The sequence below is a fragment of the Sarcophilus harrisii genome, chromosome 1 (genome assembly GCF_902635505.1).
Source record: "Sarcophilus harrisii chromosome 1, mSarHar1.11, whole genome shotgun sequence".
NCBI classification, from domain to species: domain Eukaryota; kingdom Metazoa; phylum Chordata; class Mammalia; order Dasyuromorphia; family Dasyuridae; genus Sarcophilus; species Sarcophilus harrisii.
In genome coordinates this window covers 263,242,423-263,261,189 of record NC_045426.1, presented here as the reverse complement: position 1 = coordinate 263,261,189, position 18,767 = coordinate 263,242,423, and the positions used below count along the sequence as shown (strand labels likewise).

The window sequence follows — 18,767 nt, the reverse complement described above, 5'->3', positions numbered from 1 at the left end:
GCAGATATAGTTTACATAGATTTGAGTGAAGAATTTTTTAAGTCTCATAATATTTTTGTAGAGAAGATAAGAGAGATATATGGACTAGAAGATCAAAGCATAGTCAGTATGAATAGTCCATTATCATTGTGAGGAAGATCACCAGGAGAATGCCCAAGAAAAATATGCTTGAACCAGGACAGTTTCACATTTTTATTACATTTTTATTTTGTTTTAAGTGACTTAAAATTATGGATTATATGATCAATAAATATGCAGATGCCCCTGGAATGAGAAGAATGGTTAACACATTCTATGACAGGATCAGAATCCCAAAAGATCTTAACAGGCTAACACATTGAACTGAATCTATTAAGATGAAATTTAGTAGAGATAAATGTTTTATATTTAGTTTTAAGGAAGTCACTTTCCCATCATCCCAAGCCATGCTGCCCTCTGCTCTCTGTCCTACTTCTCACTGTCTTACACTATCTCCCCAAATTAGTTTTTTTCTCCTATTAGATTGTAAACTTCTTGAAGGCAGCGACTGTCTTATTTGCTTGTATAAGTATCTCCAGTTCTTAGTGCAGCACCTGGTATGTATTAATCTATTAAATTGATTTTCATTCATTTTCATTTTTCATTCACAAGTACAGAATGGAAGGCACGGAGAGACAGCTGGTTGTCTGAAAACAATCTCAGAGTTTTAGGGGATTGTAAATTCAATATGAGCCAGCAGTTTGATGTGGCAGCCAAAAAAGCTAAGCCATATTGGACTGCATTTGGAGAAGCATAGGTTTCAGGCATAAGGAGCTGATACTCCTCTTGTACTTTGTACTAGACAGACCACATCCATAGGTATGCAAAGAGCAGGGTTCAGGTGGGCTGCTCTATCTTGCAGGAGCATTCCTACTGAAGAAGGCACATTGAATGAGAATGCTCCATTAGTGTGTTCCACGGTCCTGTGGTACGTGTTTAGTTCTGGGCACCATAGAATTAACAAGGACATTGATAACCTATAAAATTTCCACAGGAAGAAAGACAGGAAGGTGAAGGGCCTTGAGTCCATTTCTTATGAGAGTTAGTTAAAGGAACTGGAGAAGTTTAGCCTGGAGAAGAAAAGACTCAGGAGAGATATGATATCTGTCTTCAAGTATTTGTAGAGCCGACATGTGGAAGAGAGATTATATTTATTTTATTTAGTCTCAAAAGACACTGGTAGGAGCAATGGAGGCAAGTTAGAAGAGGAAAATTTAAATTTGATGTCAGGAAACATTATCTAACAACTATAGCTATCCAGGAATGGAACAGGCTGTCTGAGGAAATGGGGAAGGACTTCCTTATTAAAGGTCTTCAAGCAGAAACTGAATGACCAAGGTCAATCTATAGTGGCCATTCCTTTCCAATGCAGGTTGGATGAGGCAGCTGCTGAAACCCTTTCAACTTTCCATCTGTCATTGTTATAACTCCCACATGGGCAGAGCAAACATGGAGATAAATTGAGAGAAATAGTCCCTGTCCTCAGGGAGCTTACAGTGTTACCATGTACTCAGTGGATTTTAACTATAAAAGCATAGAGAGACCCATAGGCTGAAATTTGGCATTTAACTCCATTCCCTCTTCTCTGCTCACATCAATCTCTTCTTTCCTCTGATTTCAGTCAGAAGAACCACAAAATTAGTTTTTTAAAAATTACCCCTTCAATTTGTTGCTAATCCCCTAACTCCCTTTAATTAAGTCAATGGTAGTTTAAATGGTTCTAAACATCTTTTGGGGGATTATATATTTTAATCACCATTATCCAATGAATATTTGATTATATAGAAAGTCATCATATAATCAAGAGTAAAAATTATAATCCAAAAAAAGCATTTAATAACACTTTAAATGACGGGTATTTGATAAAGGGCATTAGAGGATTAGAGACTGGATTGAAAGGTGGGCTTCAGATTCAAGGACTTCAAATACCTTTTTTATTTTGAAAAGAAAAATTCCATAATTTATTAAACAAAGGAAAGAAAAGCTGAAAATAGGGTTTCTGAGTGCTCTTTCCTTTTTTCTTGAGTAACAAGGTGTCCTATTTGAACAGCTGCTTTGGAAATAGTTTTTTTTTTTTAATAAGTGTTATTTGATTTTATGATGTTTTGACCGAGTTTGACAAAAGCCCTTGAGTAAGGCTGACTTTATTCCTTGACTATCAGTGATCTCCTGAGGACTGCATTTGAATTGAGTTCTGATTATGACCTAATCACATTGTGATTTGGAGTCCAGAGAACTTGGGTTCCAGTTTTTTCTCTGCTGTTCATTGACTATGTGATTTCAAAAAAGCCATTTTATCTCTCTGAGCTCAAATCTCCCCATCTATAAAATGAAGGTAATTGTATTTATTCTTATAGTTATATATTTTTATTTTTAATTATATTTTATTTGTTTATACTTATACTCATTTTATAGGGTTATTTTGAATAGAGTTCTTTTTAGGCCTTTAAATGATACATAAAAGTGAGTTAATATTATTATACAAATTCCTACATTTTTGGGTCAGTTTGGAAGCAGATTTTGGATGATTTCATCTTAAAAGTGTGTTTATACCCTTTCTGTTGTGTGTAGGTATAACCTCTCTGTTTTCTTTACTTCCCTTTTCCCTCCAAAGCATAACTTTTATAGAGTACTGTTCAATGAATCCACTTTCATACCGAAGGAGATGAGCAGACAATACCAAACAGTAGATGGATTTTAAAATTAGATTTTGCTTTAGAATGCTTATTTTTTAGATTAATTTAGTTCTGCTTTTTTCCCCTTTCACCTCTTCTCTATCCTACTCCACATCCATTAGAAAGAAAAATGGGAAAAAAACCCAACGCTTGTTAAAAAATATGTATATATGGGCCCATCCTACATTGACCATGCTCCCCAAATGTCTATTTTGTACTCTTTAGTCCATTAATTTTTTTATAAGGTGGGTAATGTGTTTCAAAATTGGTCTTCTGGAATTGATCATTTCCTTGATCAGAATTCTTAAATCTTAAAAAACTTTTTCTTTTTTGTAATACTGTTTTTATGGTATAAATTGTTCCAATGATTTTGTTCTCTTCAGCTTGTATATACAAGTGTACTGAAGTTTCTCTGAAACTGTTCCTTTCATTATTTTGTTGTGCATCATTAATATTTCCTTCTTAGTTCATCTTTTTGACAAATAGGAAAAGTTAGAAGAAACCTTATATACCAGTTAGTCCCACCCAGTTTTGAGAGCTGGAGAAACTGAGGCACAAAGGGATTAGGTAGTTTGGCCACAGTCATACAACATGGCAGAGACAGATCTAAAACTTAGGTCCAGTCTCCTAGATTTAGAGCCTTGTCTAGCCTCCTTTACACTGCATCTTAACTTTCCTAAGGACACTATACTGGGTGGCCCCATTGATACTGCAGTTGAGTCAAATTTTTGTTGTGGATAAACCATAATCAGCTTCTCTGTGGAGAGCCAGGAACTGATTCCATTTCAAACTGAACCTGGTAGCACACTTTGGAGTCTAAGAAGCAAGTGTGTCTACTTTTTCCAATCAACAAAGGCTGCTATGAGGCTCTCCGTTTTCCATTTGTCTGGAGGATAAAGGGAGCATTTTTTCTGTGGTCCATTCTTTTTGAATGTCCCTTGCATATGTCTCGAGAAATATTTTGTGTCTTTCCCTTAAAAAGTCCTTGCATTTCTGTGGCTTTTACAAAAGAACAGGATGAACTTGACAGGAAATTATCCTAAGACAGAATAATGATAGTGGGCTTTTGGCGAATATGACCTAGCAATTTGCTGGTTCTACTCTTGGGTTGTTAGGAGTGCTAGGAACTAGGAATATGAAAGGAAATACTTGTACTAAAGACCACCTCTGGTAGTGAATCCCTTTCCTCAGCCTCCTTTGGTTGTAAACAACTACTTTATTGCTTCCCTGAGGTTTCCTGTACAGTGCAGTCTGGCTGACCTTTATTTTAAAGACCTCTACTATCATACAAGTGATTTTTATTTTAGGCCAATGTTTAGGGGTCTTGTTCAAGACAGGTTTCCAGGTTTCCATGTTTATTTAGTATTTTTTAAGAGTTGACCATTGCTGGGGAACGGAGGGAACAAAAACAACCTAAATGTTGAATAGAATAGTTATGAAGATTATGCATTGCAGGTAAATACTCATTGAAATATTAGAAGGAAATCATCTGGGAAAAAAGCAAATATATAAACTTCATTTTTACAGCACTTTTGAGTTTTACAAAACACTTTCATCATGACAATCCTATGAGGTAGGGGATACAAGAATTACAATCCCTATCTTGTCTAAGTACCAGAAAGAGTTGTGCCTTCATTGTCATAGGGAGCTCCCAGACGGGGATTCTTTCCGACAATATAGATGGTAGCTATGATTTAAGGAAGCTATTAGGGAGACACTTCAGGAAGAGAAGATCAAATGATTTGATCAGATATTCAGTGTCAGAGTAGGAATTTGAACCCTGACAATAAGTTTAGCATTCTGGTAACTACATCATACTGCCTCTGGTCTCCATCGTTTTTAAATTTGGGGCTGGACTTCTGATTTCAACAGTCTACAAAGTTCTGGGTGAGGATTCCTTCTGCCAATATAGATGAGCATCTTTTGTACAGCTTATAGGTACAGAGAGTTGCCTAGCAACAATGGGAAGCTAAATGATTTGCCCAGGGTCACAAAGCCAGGATATGATTTGAATCTAGGGGTAAGTCTTGAACCCAGGTCTTTTTAACTCTGGGCTGTGTTCTCCAGTCACTACAGCACAGTGTATTTTACCCCTCATCTTTAGGCAAGGGGACAGACTCAGAAAGGTCCAGAGGTGACCACTTAGCTAGGTAGCACCTTGAACCCTTGTGTTTTCCTCTCCATAATTGTCACATCTGGTTCTCACCCTTCTCTTGCACCCCTCCCTAGCTGATGTCGGGCTGTTGAATTTGTGTCAGCCCAAGTGTGTGGCTAGACAATTCTCAGGGCCTCTCCAGCTATATTGACGTCTGCTGAAATCATTTGAGACAAAGTTACTGCACACGCATTAGAGCCACTTTTCGGAGTGAAACATCTGTCATTTAGTACTATGATGCTACGGGGATAGCACTTTAGAACAATCTCGTTGGATTTAATTTATTTTCTTCCAAATACTACAGATAGATTGGCGAGTGCTTAGGTGCTCTGCTCTTTGGATTGTGGCTCCTTCTGGATTGGAGCATGGCCTACCTCAATTCCCCCTAGCCTCTGTTCTATCCCAAAGGTGGGAAACACCCTGGCACAGCAACGGCCTGATACTACAGTCTTAGCTCCATTCAATGGGATTTGTTATTTTTTTCCAGTTTAAACCAAACTCTGGAAAATCAGCTGGGAAAAGCACCATAGCAGTAGCTTCCCCCTCAGAAGGGTGATTTCTTTCCTTTTTTCCTAACCCCAAGTTATAAAGTCTGACCAAGAAAAAGGAAAGGATATTACTATGATGGAGCAATAAAAGGAAAAGCTTAACACCATAAATGATACTGGCTTAAAGGGAGAATCCCTATTTGTACTTATAGAAATGAATCTTTACCAACAATTACTTAGATTTCTGACTAATTTCAATCCCTGTAGGGGTTGTTTTTTTTTTTTTTAACCATAAGAGGTATATTCTATTCATTCATTTTATTCATTCATTAATTCACCAACTAGACTAGAAATTATGAGACTAAGAAACTAAGAAGTCTTAGTCCTAGTTCTTCTACTAACTTAGTATGTGATTTTGACCTACAGTGAAGATGAGTCATTATTCTAGGTCCACCTAAATCATGGGATTTAAGTCAGGTAGGGATATTAGGTGGGGTACTTGAGTCCAACCCTTGCATTCGTCAGGTGAGAAAATCTGGTACAGAGAGGAAAGTGACTTTTTCAAGATCACACAGGAAGTGTCAGAGTCAAAATTATACTCACTCTACCATCAAAGCACTTTTCTTTCATTATAATTCTCAACAAAGAAAAGATGGAGTCAAGAAACTTACTTCTCCTCATGAGAAGCATTTCTCCCAGGGGCAGGTGGGGAGGTCTATATAATATTCTAGACTTAGTGGGGGGATTGCTGGTTCCAAAAATGCATGATACATTTTTATGTTAAATTTTCATTATTGACATTTTCTCCATCACTTTCTCAAGTCTAGACAATCAACAAAACAATAAATCAAGCCCCAATCTGTAACATTTGCCAACTTCTAAAGTGTAGCTGTTCTCCAGAAAATTTAATAGTCAACTTTCATGAGCTTATATGACAATCCTGCTTTTAGCATTAACTTAAGGTTAAGGCTTCTTTCTCCATAATGACAAAAAGAATAGAAGGGGAGTGGGAGACATATTATGAGAGAGTAAATCCCCATTTCTCAGGCCTGTGTGGTCCTAGTTAAAGACAATAACTAGGTTTGTTTCTTTGCACATCATGTTTATATCCTTTGTTAAGACTTTTCTCTGGTGCTTGTTTACCCTGGTTTCCTCTGTTTTGGGTAGAAATGATTTATCAAAAAAGATAAGTCTAGGATCAGCTAGGTGGCACAGTGAGTAGGGCAAAGCTTTTTAAACTATGGATCATGACCCCATATGGTGTTGCATAACTGAATGTGGGAGTTGTGAAGTTTGGCAACACTAAAAGGTATCAAATATTCCACTAAGATTTAATTTGATATGTAAAAATAAACAAACCAATTCATCTCATTAGAATGCAAATTTTCTTTCATTTTTAATAAATGATAAAATTATGTGTATGCTAAAGAATTATTTTAAAATAAATTTCTTTATGATTTATTATCTGTAAATATTTGATTTGCATACATATTTTATATACCTATATATCTGGGGTTGTGTAAAAGTTTCTTGGGCAAAAAGATGTTGAGTGTGGAAAAAATTTAAGAAGCCTGGGATAGAGCCACTGGCCCTGAAGTCAGGAATAACTGAATTCATATATGTCCTCAGACTCTTATAGTTGTGTGATCCAGGACAAGTCATTTAACTCCAATTGATTAAATTTTTTTTAAGTGACTTTTGTTCAATGTTGAGAGTGGGAGGTAGTCCTTGAAAAGGTGCCTTGGGAGGTAGTTCACTTAATCTTTGAGACATCAAGAGAAAGTTTTGTCTGAGTACTCCTGTTCTGTATGCAGGATGCTTGGTCAGTGAATTCTTCCATTTGTATTCCATTCCTACTTTCATTTATTGTCATCTTTGATGGTTTCTTCCTCTCCTGGGCCATGTCATACTCTGTAGGAACCACATACATAGGTAGACTTCATATCTGGGGAATTAAGCACACTTAGAATTGGAAAGGAAGATGACTAAAAAAGGAAGATGGGTCAGAGAATGCAAGAGACATGAGAAACAGAATCTTTCAACTTTCTATTTTTAACCAGGACAGGCTCTGATCTGGGTACTTTTTCATAAATGCAATGTTGGAAGGTCATTAAAAGTACAAGTCACAAATTAAACTCAAATAGAAATGGATCCCTGTCATGGAATATTGATTTAGAAATCCATAAATTAACATTATGTCACATTGTATTTTTATTTATTTTGTTAAACATATTCCAATTATATTTTAATCTACTTCAGGTTTAACTTCACATCTCTGAGTTCAGCTTCCTCATTTTACATATGAGGAAACTGAGACCCAGATAGTTTAGATGACTTGTCCAACTTTATATCATACACCAGTCAGTCAACCAGCCATTACTTTGGATAGGATAGGCACCATGCTAAACTAAAGGGATAGAAAGAATGACAAAAAATAGTTTCCTGCCCTCAAGGAGCTTTCAATGAGGGAGACAAATTGTGAATAACTGTTTATATATATAATCTATCTATCTATACTTGTCTGATCTATTTAGTTAGCTGTCTGTCTGTCTGTCCATCTGACTAGCCATCCATGTGGATCAGAGCGTCTTAAACTTTTTCCACTCATAACCTCTTTTCTCCCAAGAAATTTTATGTGACCCTGTATATATATGTATATAAGTCATACAAATCAACCATTTTCTGATAATAAATCATAAAGAAATTTATTTGAAAACAATTCTTTGGTATACATATAATTTTATCGTTTATTAAAGATGAAAGCAAATTTGCATACTAATGAAATGGACATGCTTGTTTATTTTACATGAAACCTTAAATCTTGGTGGAATATTTGATACTGCAGGATGTGGAGCATCTTCAATATTTTTCAGAGTTGATCAACATTTTGATATTTCTTGACCCCCCACATTGAGTTACATGACCCTATATGGATGGGATCATGACCCACAGATTAAGAGGCTTTGCTCTTGAGAGGACACATACATAAATAGACATAGATAATTTGTGCATGGATATACATACAGTGCAACTAGAGAGTAATTCCAGAGGGGAGCCATTGATAGGAATTGGGAAACAAGGAAAAGCCTTTTATAGGGGAAAAGAAGAAAAAAATTTGTTTAATGGGCAGGACACTGGCTGAAGAGAAACTTCCTGGGTCACTGTGTTCCCACTCCCTGGGTATCTTTAAGAGGGTTTCAATATTCTCTGGCTTTGCCATAGTTTGGTAATGTCTTTGTGTGTTTATTACTTCAGTTGAGAGCCTGTTCCTCCTCAATATCATATGGCTCTCTCCCAGGGTCTCATTCACCTTTCTTTTGGACATGAGGTAATTCCGATCACCTGAAACAACAAATCCTGTTTTCCTGCCCATTTTTTTTTTACCTGAAAATGATCATCTCTCTTTTTGGACCTATTTTATGGAGAGCCTGTGGCATATTTGTGTTTTTGACCAGCTTGGTCAAAAGACTGAAAGTCTACTGCCTTGGGAGCCAAGAGACTCAGGACCATACTCCCATTTCTTTGACTAACAATTATGCTTCATCTTTTCTCTGGGTTTATATTTCCTTCTTGTAAGAGGAGAGAATTGGGCCAGCTGATCTTTAAAAAGTGTTCCAGTGATAATATTTTAGCAGCTGATGGTCAGTGATCCCACAATAAACTAGAGTGGTTTCATATGCTATAATTTTCAAAATCATGATAATTTCTCTGTTCTTCATGGAGCAGTGTCATAATGCCTTTTTTTGGTATTTGTATCAGTAGTTCATGGGGTAACTCTATTTATTATAATTAGCAGGGCTAGCCTTAGGCTTAGGATAGTAGGTAACCATCTGTATATTATGATCCCAGCACCCTACCTCACTCCTGTCCCCAACAAAATGTCATGGCAGAATGGCCCATGAATTGATCACAGAGTCAAGAAGACCTGAATTCAAGTCTCATGTCCTACATAAACTGGCTATGTCACTCTAGACAAGTCACAGATCTTCTCAGTGTTCTAAATAACTTTCTTAAACTATGTGTTGTAAAGAAGGTACCAGAGAGAATTTCCTCATCAGTGACACGGATTCCTCTTTCCTTCTTTCCTCAAGGATTCTGTTACCAGTACCTGGAATTTCTAGTTTTAAAAAAACTCTTTGGCTTAGAAAATCTTTTTAAGCATGAAGAGTCCTTTTTTTAAACATAAACAATTCAAGAACTTCTGTGTCATTATTGTTCTAAAATTCATATCCAAGGTTTGGTGAAATGAGATTCCCTCACAAGTTTTCAGCCTAACTCTCCACATAGGAAGGACCAAGTGGATGAAGAGTACCCACTCCCTAGACTATGATATTTAGTTACATGAATATCCTATAAAGCTCATCCATCAGTATATGTATTTTGGATAGACATTGTAAATGGACCATTAGCTGGGCTAAGAATTAAGCAAGAGGAGGAGGATGGGCAGGATTGCCTTTGGGAAATGGCCAAGTTCTTTTAAAGGCTCTTCCCACTCACCCACTCCTCCAGGACCTGGATCCCGCCTGTTTGGCACCTGGATTGTGTATATCCCTTTTGAAGTGGATGCACCTCCCCTTTCTCTATTTGCTCCTTGCTAAGTGAGACCTGGGCTCAAGAGCTCACTCTGTCAATGTGCCTTTATTTTTTTCCCACAGTTTCTCTCTGGGCTTTGACTATTAAAGGGAAAACATAGCTGGAAAAAAGAATGAAGCAGGTACTTAAAAGCGAAGCCCATTAGTGCTGCTTGGTGTATACAGCTGCAACTTAGCAAAATGGATCTGACTCTAGGGTCTCCTGTGAACTCCCTTTCTCCTGCTCACATTCTGGCATCCCAAATGGCACTTTCCCTGCTTTATTCAGAGGGAATGCAGAATGACTGCTGAGCCAGTGCAGTCTATACCTGGGGTCCAGCAAAGGGCAGCCTCCACATGAAGCTCAGAGATAGAACCAAGAGTTTCCCCCGTGTTGAGACTGGGAAAGTCCAATTGCTTCTTTCTCACCATTTGTCTTGAAAGTCTGACACGTTTATCTTCTCCTTGTTTTCCAAGGTCCTTTTCTTCATCTACTGAGGGAAGAGGCCAAAGCACAGGCTAGAGGTCAGCTCTAGAACATCTGGATTTTATAGGGTGGAATGGCTTTTATGCTTTAGGGCCCCTGGAAGAAAGTCCTTTAGTATCTCTGTTTGGGAAATTAGAATAACTCCTTATTGCACAATTTCCCTTCTCATATCCCTTTATTTTAAGTGGATTGATGACCCAAGTAGCCCTTGCAAATCTTGGAGACTCAAAGGATATTAGGGCTTCAATGGGTCAAACTGAAAGTCAAAGTCTAGGGCACTGAATACTAATGCCCATCTGTAATTCATATTTTGAGCTACTTCATCCTTTGTGTATGACATGAACTCATTAAATCTCAAAGAAAATAAGCGTTTTAGACTAATCTAGATAGATACAACTATCTAGCTTAGTCTCGGCCCAATGCAAGATTTTTTTCTATACCATCTTGGATAGGTGGCAATATAGAATTTTCTTGAACACGTCCACTGAGGCAGCCCATTCTATTTTTAAGATAGCTCTTACAAGAAGTCCCTCACAGCAGCCAAATCTACGTTCCTGTAATGTCCATCCACAGATGATATAGTTTGCTGTATTAAAGCACTTCATTTTCAGCTAAGTTTCTACACTTGGACATGTCTACTTGCTGAAGATCAGTTATATTGATAGTCTCAATTCTGTAAGTTATCTATTTCTAAGCATTTTTGGAAGGGATGACTGTCCAATGGGGAAGGACATGTATGAGGATGTTGTGTCTGTGAAGACATTTTTTTTAACCTTGTAACTGAGATCTGGTATCAGTTTCTCACTATATCTCAAAATGGTCAGTTTATTCTGGATTACTTGAAAGATTTTTCTTTATAATTTTCATAAGTTTCATAGACTGAATATCAAAGTGTTTCTTCTGTTCTCTGTTCTCCCCTCCTCTCTCTTCCCTTCTTCCCTCTTCTCCTCTCCTTCCATACTTCAACCAATCTAAATTTGAATCATGGACTTACTCTTCACTCAACTCTGTGACAGAGGAGATTCTTTGACCACTATCAGAAACGCTATAGAGGAGATTCTGGAATTGGGTGGGCTAAAAACCTTCTGAAATGCCATAATTCTATGGCACCACAAGAGTTCCACTAGCATCTGTTTGTTGAGGGTTACTATTCAGGTGATTCTGTTCTATAAGGAGAATTCTTCATTTTTCTTTCCCTAGGTATAAAGAGTACCCACAGACCTCTTTTTTCAGGAGAAGCTAGACATCTGTTTATTTGCAATTGGCAAAGGGAGGTATATAGCAGAGACTGGCAGCAAGGGTAAGGATAAGGGAGCCTGGTCCAAGATTTTTACTTGTGGGGATAAGGAGGCTAGGCTGCTTACTTAGCTATGCCTTTTTTCCTTCTCCCAGCCTCTGCTATTCACAGGCCATCCCCCAAGCAAAAATCTTGTGACATTTCTGTTATTTCTGAGACATTTTATATTCTCTGGAGCACAGAAGTCACACATGTGATAGTGGATCTTAGATAGAGGATCTCATCCAGACTAGGTCTAAAGCTGTATGAGAGTTTAACTGCCTAATCCAATTCCCCCATTTTACAGATGAGGAAACTTAAGCACAGAATTTAAGTGACCTATCCAAGTAAGTAGTAATTAAGTAATAGTAAGTAGTCCAGTCAGGTCCTCTAACTCCAGAGCTCTTTCCATTGCTCCATCCCAACTTGACTTAACATAGGGTTGCTTTTAAGTGGCCATTCACTAATATCTAGGCTTTCATGTAAATGAAAGGGACATTTGTCTCTGACTCCCTACCAGTGAAGGGGCTGTTTAAAGAACTGGAAAGAAAGTGAGACGTCTTGTATGCTCTCTGAACTGGAGGGGGAAAGGGGTGAGTGGGAAAGGATTGGGATGCATGGTTTGTGCCTTCCCTCAAATGGAGAAGTAAGAAGCCTTTAGAGGCCACTTATGTTTTATGTGGTCACAGACAAAGTAGGTTGGAGCTGGTCTAGACAGGGCCCATTTGTGCCTTTGGAAGAATGGAAAAATTAGGAGGTAGAGCAGTTTAGCTAAAGGCACAGAATAACTCTGCCTCAAACTAATGGATGCTTTCAGAGCTCATGAAAAGAAGCTAGTCTGTTTCCTCTTCTCCTCCTCCCAGCATCTGATGCAATTTGGATTTAAATCCAACTTTGCAGCTCACTCCCTGTGTGGAGGAGTCACTTCCCATTTCTGCCTCAATTTCCTTTTGTGTAGAAGGGATAAACTGAACTTAACCTTTAAACTCCAAATCCTGCCAGTCTATGATCCTTCGAGGTACATTCTGGCTCCATATCCATGGCTATCATAGGACTCAAGTCCACATTAGTGGAGGATATCCATTCCAACTCCCTCATTTTACAAATGAAGAAATGAAGACCCAGAGAGGGTAATTGACTTGTCTAAATGCAGAATCTGAACTCACTTTTTCCTGATTCCAAATCCAGTGCCTCATCCACTATGATAGGCTGCCTTTTTAAATGCTACCTATTAAACCTATTGATGAAGAGTTGATGGAAGGCTCCAAAGTGATGCTTTTGGATCAAACTCATCTTTAAGACAGATAACTGAAAGGTAGATCAGGCAGTCAGTCACTCATCCATACATCAAACTTTAAAGGGCCTACCATATAAAATTCATTTTGGAGATACAAAAATAAATGAATACCATTCACTTTTCCTTAAAGGTCTTCTAGATTCCTGTAAGGAGCCCTGAGCTCCCCATTGGGGAGCTCAGCAAGGTCCTTTCCCCAAACTTCAAAATAACTCAAGGAGAACCTTTTGTTTTCCTCAACAATCTCTAAACAGGGGTTCCTGAGGGCTGACTTTCTTTGGTTAGAAAAATCTAGGCTTAGGTTCCAGTTGGCACCAAGAGGTGATTTTCCCCCTCCCTCCCTCCCTTCTTCTTTTCTTGCTGAGTTTCCAAAGTCAGATGCTGAAACGGCAAGAGATTTTCCAACCCAACTCTTGATGGATGTTGGGTTTGTAGGAGCTGTAAATGTAAATTGTTTTTCCCCTGGCCACTTATGTTTTATTTGAAATGTACAAAACCTGAATGTGTAGTTCCTGGGAGCTGGCCTAGAGAATAGGCACCCTCTAAAGTAGTTTGTCTCCTATCAGATGGCATTAATAATTCAGTCTCTAATTAAAAGTGAGGTCAAACAATGAAAAATGACTGGGCTAAATGGTTACACTGTGATGTATTAAATTGACTGGAGATTTTTAATGGATGGACGGCATGTTTTTTTGTTTATATACAAAACATTTCCAGGCCGAGATAGACAAATAGATCCTGTGCCAAGGGACAGTCCCAGGGAAATACATGAATGAAAAAATCAGTCACAGGTTATGGAGTTGTTGTTTGGAGCTGTAGCTTTTCATTCCTTTTTATAAACATTTATTTATTTAGGTCTAGCATTACACCTAAAAAAGAAAGGGGGGGGGAATACCTTACTCTTAATGACAGAAAGAAAGGGAGGATGGGTGCCGAGTTGTACCCCAGCTATCCCCTTACCTCATGCCAACTTAAATGTTGGGCTCTCTTCAAGATACCCAGCAAAGTCTTTCTAAAGCAGCTTTATTTTCCCTTCCTGAGAAGCACTTCCAAAACCACAACTTCCCTGCAGCTCTAGAGATATTACTGCCCAGGACAGTTTGAGAAAAGCTGCCAGGAGAGGAGTCATTTTACTAAACTGCCACAAAATTGAAAAGTCTATACAATGGTTATTTTATGATAACCCACTTTCTTCTCTGATAAGCTGCCCATGTTTCTGACCTTTCAAGACAGAAACCATAATACAGCTACAACTGCCAGAGGTTAACACAGACATCCCCAGCTAGGAAGATCCTATCCACAGACCCTTTCCCCCACCCTATACAAAATGCCAGGGGATGGGCTGGATGTGGTCTGGGTTTTAGCCTTAGTTTATCTTAACGTAGAGGTGAGTGGACTTTTTTTGAAGTAGAAATTCCACTTTGGGAAAGTAAACTCAGACACACCAGAAAGTCCAGTTGTGACTCCCTGAAAGAGCTAAGAGGATCAGGGCTTAAATTTTACCTTCATCACTTACTAGCTGAGAGACTTCGGACAAGTCATTTGATTTCCTACCCTACATTTATAAAATGCAGAGGTTGAACTTAATGACCTCCTAGGACTCTTTCAGTTCTACATAAAAGATCCTGTCACTTTTGTCACTTGTGGGAGAACTCAGTCCTTCTTTCCTCCCTCCCTCCTTCTCTCCCTCTTTCCCTTCCTTTCTTCCTTCCTTCCTTGCTTCCTTCCTTCCCTTCTTCCCTCCCTTCCTTTCCTCCTCCTCCTCCTCCTCCTCCTCCTCCTCCTCCTCCTCCTCCTCCTCCTCTTCCTCCTCCTCCTCCTCTTCCTTCTTCTTCTTCTTCTTCTTCTTCTTCTTCTTCTTCTTCTTCTTCTTCTTCTTCTTCTTCTTCTTCTTCTTCTTCTTCTTCTTCTTCTTCTTCTCCTTCTTCTCCTTCTTCTCCTTCTTCTCCTTCTTCTCCTTCTTCTTCTTCTTCTTCTTCTTCTTCTTCTTCTTCTTCTTCTTCTTTCTCTCTCTCTCTCTCTCTCTCTCTCTTCTCTCTCTCTCTCTCTCTCTCTCTCTCTCTCTCTCTCTCTCTCTCTCTCTCTCTCTCTCTCTCTCTCTCTCTCTCTCTGCACTTTGAGAGGAAGTTAGTGAGCATAGATAGGAGAAGGGGAGGGTTAAGAAGAGCAGCAACTCTGGCCCTGAGGTTTTGCCTACCTTGCCTACTCTCTAAAGTTTGTCTCACTCTATAACAGAGGATCATTTATAGTATTTCCTTCCACTTGACAGTTCCAGTTTAAAATCTGAGCCCACCAGGCAAAGTTCTACAAAGCCCTCTTCTGCTGCTTGCTTTAAAAAAGTGTTTACCCTAATGGGTATGAGGAATATATAGACAATAGTTAAATCTATGCATCCTTTTTCACTGGAGAGCCCTTTTGAGAATGTTTGGGAGGAGGTGATTGGCAAAACTCCCCAGATATTGGGAAGGAGAAAAGTGGTTGATGATAGGTCTAGGAACAGAGGCCCAAATGGAAAAAAAATCATTATACAGATGGCCAAGTGTCATTATCCCCAATACTGATCTGAGTCTGGATGATCATAAATTTGTACACATAAAACAACAACCTGGCAAAGGTTTGTTATTTAAAAACAAAAATCAAAACCTAAACTTTTTAGAATGAGGACTCCAGGCTATTATTCCTGAAGTCTGAATTGTTACTTGGTCCCCAGAGAAGTTCTAGTACCATTGTTTAAAGGTCTTTCTTTTTTGGTGGTGAAGAAGATGGCTTATACACTCCCTTTATTTCCCATGTGCGGCTGATTGCCAGAGGACAGACAGCCTGTGTGCCATTTTCAACTTCAGAAGAAGGAAGATGATCAGGACCGGAAGAAAAGAAGTTAAACACAATCAAGCTGTTAGTGGTGCAAAATGGTTTATATTTTCAGAGTATAAAAGGAGGAATGGAGGTGGGGGGAGGAGGTGGGACTGGCACCATTGGCCTCAGGGTAGCAGATTAAAGATGGATATTTTGTTTGTTACAATCAAGACCTCTGATTTCAGTTTTATAAATTTTTAAAATATTAATTATATTGTGAAAAGTGTGCTGAGGTGAATACATTAGCCACTTCTTCCTGCTTAGATAGCAACTATTTGGTGTTTGGCCTTAGATTAGCCACTGAGTAGGTTGGGAATTTTAATCCACCTTGTTAAGTTATTAAATTTTCTTTATTTACATACAGATCTTACTTTCATTAACATTGTAACAGGTGCTCATTAACAATTTATAATTTGGAAGGCAGACCAAAACAAAACAAAACAAAACAAAACAAAAAAAAAAACCCTTACCAAAAGAGAGATATTGCTACAAAGTTTATTCTTAATTACATCAACTGGGAAAGAACAGGAAAAAAAAAACCCAAACAAACAAAGTAACCAGCAATTTCACAAGTCCAGTTTCTGAAGCTGAGACTTCAATATAGCCTCAACCCTGACTCTGGACTTGGTCTGAGAGGCTGGGGTGAATGATCATTGGCTAAGTAGACTTTTGTTGTTTTGTTTTTCTTGGTAGGATTTTTATCAAGGCTTCTTCAACTTAACTGGCTGTTTATCAAGCTCCTACTGTGTACTAGACACATTAGACATAAACTAATGGAGAATAATACTATTCCTGCCCTCAAGGAGCTTACAGTCTTCTGAAAGGCTTACATTTGTTTTAAAAAAAATCTCATGGCTTGAAAAAAATTAGGTATTTGGGTTTAGGGGGCTTCTTGGGCCTCTTTTCATTTCTTTGTCTTTGGATATTAAGTGACAGCTAATAGAATTTTAATATGATCTGTAATCACACTAAAATCTGTGGTTCAAGATTCCTGAGCATCACTTCAGTGCTATTGAATAGCCCTCTTTCTAATTAACATAATCATTTGCAGGGCCCTTGGAGTCCTATTTTCACAACCTTTTTATATTCAGAAAACAGGGATTTTACGGTTTCCTTTCATTTTTTGGCACCAATGAGGCTCACCGCATGGGCTATTTCCTTCTCTTCTCCTATCTCCTGCCTCCCAGAAAAGCCACTGCTCATTACCCCCTATCTCATTCCCTTCCCCATGGTCTAACCCAGCTGGAGGCTCTCAGAAATTCTAGGTAGATGCAAGAAAAGGGAGGCTACTGGAGATTAGGTTTCTGAATAATAGGGTGATAAGGGTTTGGGGAGAGCTTATCTACCTCTAGATATCAGAATTCAGCTTTGTTTTCTTTTTTCTTTCTAACTCTTCACCAAAGTGAACCATAGTATTTATTTTAGGAGGCTTCCTGTGATATCCCATAATAATTGTTGTTTCTTCATGTTCAAAAAGGACCAGTGACATCACAGGTAATATTTTGACTTGATCATGAATTGGATTTAAGTGATATAGAGTTATGCAAAGTCATCAGCCTCACTTTCTCTTCCAGTCATTGAAGTTCACTGATGCGTCAAAAGTCAGGACAACCAGTGATTGCCCAGAATTCAGTGTATGACCCTGGCAACTTTGATTCTTGACCAAAATCTAATTACCCACCCGTTGCTGCCCAGCAGTTGTATGTTGTGGTACCCTAGGCTAAGAGCTTTCTATTATGGGGTTATAAGAGCAGGTTGGGGAGAGGCTGTAGCTAAATAATGCCAGAAGCATAAGATAGGAGGTTGTAGTTAATAAAATGTAATTGAAAGTTAGAAACCCCTGGTAAAGTATCATTAGAATGTTGTGGTTTTTTAGTAGGACACATAGCTTTATCTCCTCAGCCTGAGCAAGTCCACAAAGTTGTGGGATCATCAGAGTTAATTCCTTTCTTTTCTTTTCTTTTTTTTTTTTTGGCCAGAAAAGTGGGTGATTTTTCATGTGGCTCATCATTCTTGGCCTTGTTACTGAGTGATCCTGTCTCACACCATAGTGAGATGGACACCATTTTGGCTTTAGGTCATGAAACTTATCACTACTTTTATATTCAGGCCTTCAGGGGTAGAAACCAAAATAATTACCTAAATATGATTCTATTTAGTACAATCCTAAAAGAGACAACTATTCAAACAACTGTAGAAGGAAACTCTGATATTCTAAGTATCTTCTAAGTAGTTATGTGCCATTTTGCATGATAGCATTGTATTTTGAAGATTGACTACCTTCCTCGGGTAGGGCATAAATTCTAGAAAGGCAAGAATTATGTAATTCTCTTCTGTGTTTACTCCACAACGTTCTGGCACAGATGTGATATCTGCATAGTCTCCACATGAACAAATATGGGATCCTCAGGAAATGTGGATTGGTTAGTATAACTTGTTTTTAGAAATATAGATGGACAGAAATGGAACAAGTGGTCATTATCCAGGTCCACTGAAGCACAGCATAGGAGGATAGGTATCAGGAGGCCTGAGTTTGAATCTTAACTTTACCACTAACTGGAGGCAGAATCTTGGGAGAGTTTCCTCATCTATAAAATAAGAGCATTGAATTAAATTATCTTTAAGATCTCCTGGAGTTTTGAAATTTCGTATTCTGTGATTAATCTGTGGCCTCCCCTTTCTCAAACTGGTTAATGATGTCACTATGTGACATCTTGATTAGAACAATATACTTATACAAAAATAATTTTTATATGGTATGGGTAGGTTGGGTCTAGAAATGGGGATTCCTCTGAGTTCCCTTTAGGCCTTTTACCTGCCCCCTTTCCCTCCGCCATCGCAATTCTTCTGCCTGGCTATTGAGATGCTTTCAGAGCTGCACCTTGCTGCCTTGCTCGTGATCCATGCATTATTCCTCCTCAATATCATTTTCTTTTCATTCCTGCCT

General features: G+C 38.4%; 1 long non-coding RNA gene across 1 annotated transcript in view; it reads left to right on the top strand.

The window, feature by feature from the left end:
• Positions 1-2,035: 2,035 nt before the first annotated feature.
• The window catches only part of LOC116419721, a 99,463-nt gene continuing 82,731 nt past the window's right edge, over positions 2,036-18,767 (top strand). Inside the window, exon 1 of the long non-coding RNA XR_004230005.1 lies at positions 2,036-2,353. This is a non-coding gene — a long non-coding RNA (uncharacterized LOC116419721). The remainder of the gene's footprint in view (positions 2,354-18,767) is intronic.